The 6,628-nt window shown below is 41.8% G+C and overlaps 1 protein-coding gene across 2 annotated transcripts in view; it reads right to left on the minus strand.

The window, feature by feature from the left end:
- LOC101166743 (supervillin) overlaps positions 1-5,759 on the minus strand; it is a 67,971-nt gene extending 62,212 nt beyond the window's left edge. For both annotated transcript variants that reach the window (XM_020710656.2, XM_020710655.2), the window contains exon 1: positions 5,286-5,759. The gene's annotated coding sequence lies outside the window, so the exon portion shown is untranslated. The remainder of the gene's footprint in view (positions 1-5,285) is intronic.
- Between the last annotated feature and the right edge of the window lie 869 nt (positions 5,760-6,628).

Raw genomic sequence — 6,628 nt, forward strand, 5'->3', positions numbered from 1 at the left:
TTTTAACTAAACTAAAGTCTAAGATCATGATAAAAACTGGTGCTAAAAGCCTAAATTATCTGAGCAAAAACCCATATAAATCCCAAATTAACATTTCAGTTCTTCTTACATGGAGGCAAAACTGCAGCCGACACACAATTGGTGAAGAGAGTCCAGAGGCAGATTATCAATTTAAGCTAATACCCAACTGTGCTTGTATTGTCTTTAACCCTTCAACACCATCCAGTGCTCACTACGGTTACTTTTAACTGTTTACATAATTAACGTAAATGCAGTTGATTCTGAAGTAGAGAAAAGTTGCTTTGCGCTGATATGCAGCACTTTACCTTAGTGAAGTATTTAAGCAATCAACATAAGTCTGCTAATTTTGTTACAGAAAAAAGCTGTTCGAAAACAGCCAAAGATTTATGGTATGTCAAAGAGCGTGTGGTATTTAGGTGTCACCGGTGACAGCTCCTTGTTTAAACTGTAGAACCCCCCCCAAAAAGCACTGTCTGTTGCAGAATAAATCCCAACAGATGGGGTTCATCTTCCTCGATCATGCTGTGTCGTGTGTTTGTTTGTTTTTTAACAGTGCACTGTGTTCTGCATCCTGATTGGCTGTTGAGCTTATCAATCAACCTCCTCCATGCTGTCTCTCCTGTACAGACATTGATCTCCTCCTGTGGAATGTCAGTCCACTCCACTTCAATGGCTGTGTGAAGTTGCTGAATATTGGCAGTAACTGGACCACGCTGTTGTATCTGTTGATCCAGAGCATCCCAAACGAGCTTAAATGGCACCACAATGGGCTTCAGAATCTCGTCAAGGCATCTCTCTGTGCATTCAAAATGCCACCAATTAAATGCACCTGTTTTTCTCTGCCTGCGTGGCTGTGGAGGTCCTGGGCTGGTGTGGTTGCATGTGATCTGTGGTTGTGAGGCTGGTTGGATGTACTGCCATATTCTCTGAAACACCTTTGGAGACGGCTTACAGTAGAGCAATGAGCAATCAATTAATAAGTAACAGCTCAGGTGGACATTCCTGCCGCCAATGGCACGCTATTTTCAAACCGTACAGTATCTGAAACGTTCAGTTTGATCACACTTTACAATGCCACAGTCTCCTTTTATTGTTAGCAGTCTAAGGCACACCTGTGCAATGATCTGCTGTCTAATCAGCATCTTGAACACCAGTGAGGGGGGAGGGTTTATCTCAGCTAAGTAGAAGTGCTCACTATCACAGATTTGTGAACAATATTTGAGAGAAACGGTTATTTTGTGTATAGAAAAATGTTTTATATTGTTTATATTTGTATACTTATTATACTTAAATGTTTCACCAATGTTTCATGTGTATTTTAAATTAAAGTGATCATCTGGGGGAGCCGGGGAGCGTCCTGCTGCAAACCCCACTCTCAAGGATCTGGCTCTTCTCTCTTGCAAACTTGCAACTTTTCTGTGAAGCCTTTTTGTCACCTATCTGTCACAGTCCCCCCCCCTTACCCTCTCAGAGCTCTGCCTCTCCTCTTGAGATGCCCCTAATAAGGCAACAAGCATGGTGAGTGGCTGCCTCAGAGAGATCGCAGGCCGGTCCTGTTTACCAGCAGCCTTCCTCCGCTCTGCCTTGTTGTCTCTCCCACTTCCTCCTCCTTTCATTCCCTTTAGGTTGTCATGCATCCCATCCAACTCACGCTCTTCTGGCTCTCACTTAACAAACATTAAGCCTCGTCAGTCAGTGCCACTGGCTGCTGATTCATAGGGCTTTTATTGGAAGTAAACAACACTGGCATGAAACCCTGAAGTAGACTTTGGGTGGGTGAGTTACGAGCACATGAGGGTCTCCATTTCTGATCTGATACCATCTTTAAGAAGAAAATGATCAGTTTGTCAATAACCTTTCAACTGTTATGATCCATCTTTTTTATTTTCTAATAAATCGTCCAATAAAATAGTTAAATCTATCTTGACTCAAAAATATTGATCTACGTGTTGGAACCCACGTCTCGCGTCTCATGAAGGGGACAGACGGTCTGTACTATTTCTCTCAGGAGGATCGATGTCAGATGGGAATTTTCTTTTTAAATTAGTTACACCATCTGACGTTATCTGAATAACAAAACATAAATTCCTTAAATTCTCAAGCTTTGCAAGCAGCATGTGAACCAGTCATGCAGCTGTTAATAAAACCTAACACCCAAGGATGTCCTGTAAACATCACAAGATCACATGTTTTTGTGAGCTAACTGCATAATATTTTGCAATTAAAAAGAAAGTTGTAGACTTTGGAGCACAGCTGGGATTTCTTATTTGTTTTTCAGGCAGTCTCTTAAAAGCTTATTGCAACACATATAGGTTTGATAATCAATAGATTATGTGCCAAAGTGAATTAAAAACATAGCATATTGAGGGAAGCTCTGATTAAAGTTGGACTTTATCGGCTCTATAGAGAGGGACCTGGCTGCAGACAAGATGATGCCTGACATCATCGGCTGGAAGCGGAAATTAGACAACCTACCCTAAGCGTAACCCTGACCCAAGAGTATTCTGAATTCCTGCTTTTAAATGGGAAAATCACAACACTCAGGGTCACCACTTCGTTTTTCTTTTTTTCTTCAGTTCTGGTCGTTGATGTCTGCAGTCAGGTCCTCTTGGTTCTTTTGTGGATATTGTAGATTGTTGAATCTTTTTTCCCCGCTAAGGTGTAAATAAACTTACCCTGAGCAAAATGTAGCACACTTGAAGTTTATTTTATTAAGTATTATTGAGTATAAGTATAGCAAGTATGCAATAGACGATTTACATGTAGTGTAGGAAGTACTGAATACTTCCTCGGAGCAAAATGGAATATTTTAAGTTTACAATACTTACATAATATATAAAAATGTGATTTCAAGTATGCTGCCTTATTTTAGGTATGGACTAAGTATATTGTAGCACACTTAAATAGGGCACTTTTTCACTAAAGGGTAGCTAAAAAATACCTACATCAGGGAGCATCCTGCTGCAAACTCCTCTCTCAAAGATGTGGCCCTTCTCACTTGCAAACCTGCATCGTTTCGACAGGAAAAATCATTCGGTCTGGACTGAGTCCACCTACTTTGGTCCGAATTGAGTCATGAATCTTGCGTCTGGTCTGTATTTAGACTTCTACCAAACATTTCGGATTTAAACCAAAGCTTTTAAACAAAACAACGTGACTAAATAAGAATAATGGAAGTCCTACATTTTGTCTGTATCAATGTCAGGTACAACACATTTTAGTGCTACTGTGGCACGGCAGAGGCGTGCTGCAAAGCGGTTACTGAGGAGACGACAGCTAAGAAGGTACGCTGAGTGTTCATGACATATAGATTGTCTGTAAGACAATGTGTATCACATTCATGTTTGTTTTAATGAGCCTGCATTATTCCGATCACATTTCAATGAGTTGCTGTGTCTCACCGTTACTCCGCTATTCTGTGTACATTCCATAATGCCCAGCTACTGTTGCCGTTTTAGGCCAGTTGTTCCGCTCCAAGCACGGAGCCTATTCAGACTGAGGAAACTCAGACCGAACCGGAGCTCAGTCTGATTGTAAACTTACAGAGACCACCGCAAAAGATGGGTCGAAGAGCGGTTCCTGGCACCGGACCAGAGTTCACCTGAGCGTATTCAGACTAAATTTGTTCCAGATTATCGGGCGAAATGAACTTTAAACGTACCAGAACTGTCTGGTCTGAAAACACCCCAAGTTTCCTTTTTGAATATGGATTCCTCTATGATGCCCTGAAAGTCTGCTGTCATTCCACCTCACTGTTTAGCCAACCAAACTGGGGATGTGCAACTGTGAACACAAGGACCCATGCAGAGCGCATGCCCCAATGCAAAAGTTCAAATGTAAGCTTGAGGCCGCACAGCTGGGACCTTCATCCTCCCTCCTCCCTCCTTACACATTTACTCTGACATTCCTCCTGCTTCAGATCCAAACGTGTGATCCTCTTTGCTGCCTAGCATCAACTCTGTATGTCACTCTGCACTGGACACTGCACCATCTGCTCTTATATGGATGTGGATGAGCAGAGGGGCGGATGAGAAGACGAGCTGGTTCTGCGACTTTTGGATAAAGCACAGAGAAAGATCTAAGACCTGATTACCAGTGAGTTTTACAGAACTTTTTCAAAAATTAAACTTACATTAGCTGTGTCGGCTCAATACTTCCTCCTCACACATTATGAGGTAAACGTTACTGAAAGATCCGGACAACCAGCAGCCGGTGCCAAAGCCTGAAAGGTTCAATTAAGTTACGCAAAACCATGAAACAATGTTTCTGCCATTTTTAATTCAATATAAATCATTGAACAATTCTGAGCACCCACGAGATGCCAAACAGTGACACAACAGAAAAAAGGAAATACACACTCAGGAAAGGTCAGCACACTGGTTGGCTTTGATTAAAGCTGAAGAAATCCCAACAGAGAAAGCTTGTAAAATAAAACACTCTGACAGTTCAAAAGCAGTAAGTAACTTGGTCACTCAAATTTCTGATTTTCACTTTTTCTTCACAAAATGCCTTCTTATGCAGTCAGTTCCATACTATTGTCCTGCCCAAACACCTACATTTGAAAGTACAAATAACAGAAAAAATACAAGAGTAAAGAATCAATTCAGCTTGCAGTTTTTTTCTTAAAGGTTGGGTCTTGTATTTGTATTTGAGGGTCGACCATGAGGCCAGCCTGTAAAGCTGTCTGTTCATGTTGACGGGCGCAGCAGGTGGAGAGCGGCATTCAACTGCTGTGCAGCATCACATATTACAAAAACAAAACTGTGGAGAAATGCTGCCACGCCAGCTTGGGAACACCACCGCGGCTCAACACACAGCCGGTGGATCAGCCTGCAGACGCATACCAACATACAGCTTTAATCTCAGGCTCGGAATGCTAAGACCCCTGTGGTTAAACCACACACCAGCCCGAACCAAGTAAAAAGCAGGAGTCTACAGGTCTGAGTTCAACCAGCCTCTGGCACAACACTGCTGGGTATCTGAGCAATCAACAATATATACTAAAAATTAGGACCTGCCTGATACTCAAACAGTTTCATCATCAGTTGTCACAATATTATACTGTAATTTTAATGTTTTGTTCCATTAAACGCCACATAAAACTAGAGTTGTATTTTGGCTGCTAAATGTGATGAGCTTTGCTCATTTAATGAACACATTTTTATGTCAAATTGCAAATTCAATTTTTTTCATAGACTGACCAAATATTTACTGGGTCTATAAATGCATAGTTACTATGAGATAGAGACAAAAATTGTACTTACAGTTGGATATTTCTCCCAAAGAAAAGTGTTGAAAGTTTTTTGGAAAGTTCAGTTAGCCTTGAGGATGAGCTTTTAAACCAAATTAGTTCCTCAGTGGGAGCTGATGGTGAGGAGACAGGAGGACCAGATGTGGACCGAGAAACTCAACACAGAATCCCAGGTCGTCAACCATCTACCATGAAGCAGGTCCAACCTCTGCAGCCGACAAATATAGCCTGGTGCTTTCCCTCTGGCTGAGTTGCACCCGGCCAAATAAATCAAGCCCAGAGAGAGAAGAAGAGAGAGGGAGAGGAAAAGAGGGGGACTACAGGAGAGCTGGGAAACTGCAGACAGAGGAGAGGAGGTGATAGAAACCGGAAAAAAATACTCCCACAGTTAAAAGTGTTCCAAAAGTCAGAAAAGTGGTTCATTAAACAGCTACTGTTGTTCATCAGCTTTAGGACCCTCTGATTTTTGGGCTCGTGGTAAGAGGCGATAGTGTTTGCAAAAGGATCGGGAGTGCAGGCCAAAATCACTGCTGTAACCTCATCCCACAACAGCCATGTATGGGCTGAGGGGAGCGTGCCTGATACACGGCCATCTGCCATAAATAGCCAAAAAGCATCAGGCTTCCACGGGATCGAATCAGCTGTTCGGACTACAATTCAACAGGCCAGAGGGGACCTGAGTCCGTAGCTGCTGAGTTACAACACCGGCCTCCTTTACCAGAGACCACAGAAGATCATCTCAAACTCTGCCCTTTTTCATTATTAGTCGGGGGTGGGGGGGGGGGGGGTTGCATTCTTAGATTGAATCAAAGTTTCCCTCATAAATATGCTCTGTCTATATTTGACACATTCCAACTATATCCAAACTAAAGACTAAAAGTTTCAACTTAAAATTTAAAGCAAATAAAACAATTGTAGACACAGACCTTATGGACAATATTGCTTAGTCTTTGTTCTGTTGTGAACACGTCACATAAACAGAAACGTGATTTCCCTAAATGACATAAAAGACAAGAAAACACCTTTTTGATTAAATTAGAAAAAAGATCATCACCGTTTTAAATATTTTCAGTGCAGCATGTCAAACAATGAGTTGTACCTGTAACCCTTGTGCTATCTTAGATGACCCCACCGTTACAGTGACGTGTTATTCCTACCATGACAAAGGTGGATAAAGGTGGAAAGATTTCATGTAATCCATGGACACCAGTGAAGATCACAAATCATTGAAGAAAAAAGGTTCAGAGCACTGTCTAGTGGATCTAGATGACCCAACTCTATACTATATATCAATAGGCTTTCAGCTTGTTTGTTTGCTGTTTGTCTCCATCTAGTGGTGTGTTTTTGGAACTGCAG

This window comes from Oryzias latipes, chromosome 17 (genome assembly GCF_002234675.1).
Source record: "Oryzias latipes chromosome 17, ASM223467v1".
Lineage (NCBI taxonomy): Eukaryota > Metazoa > Chordata > Actinopteri > Beloniformes > Adrianichthyidae > Oryzias > Oryzias latipes.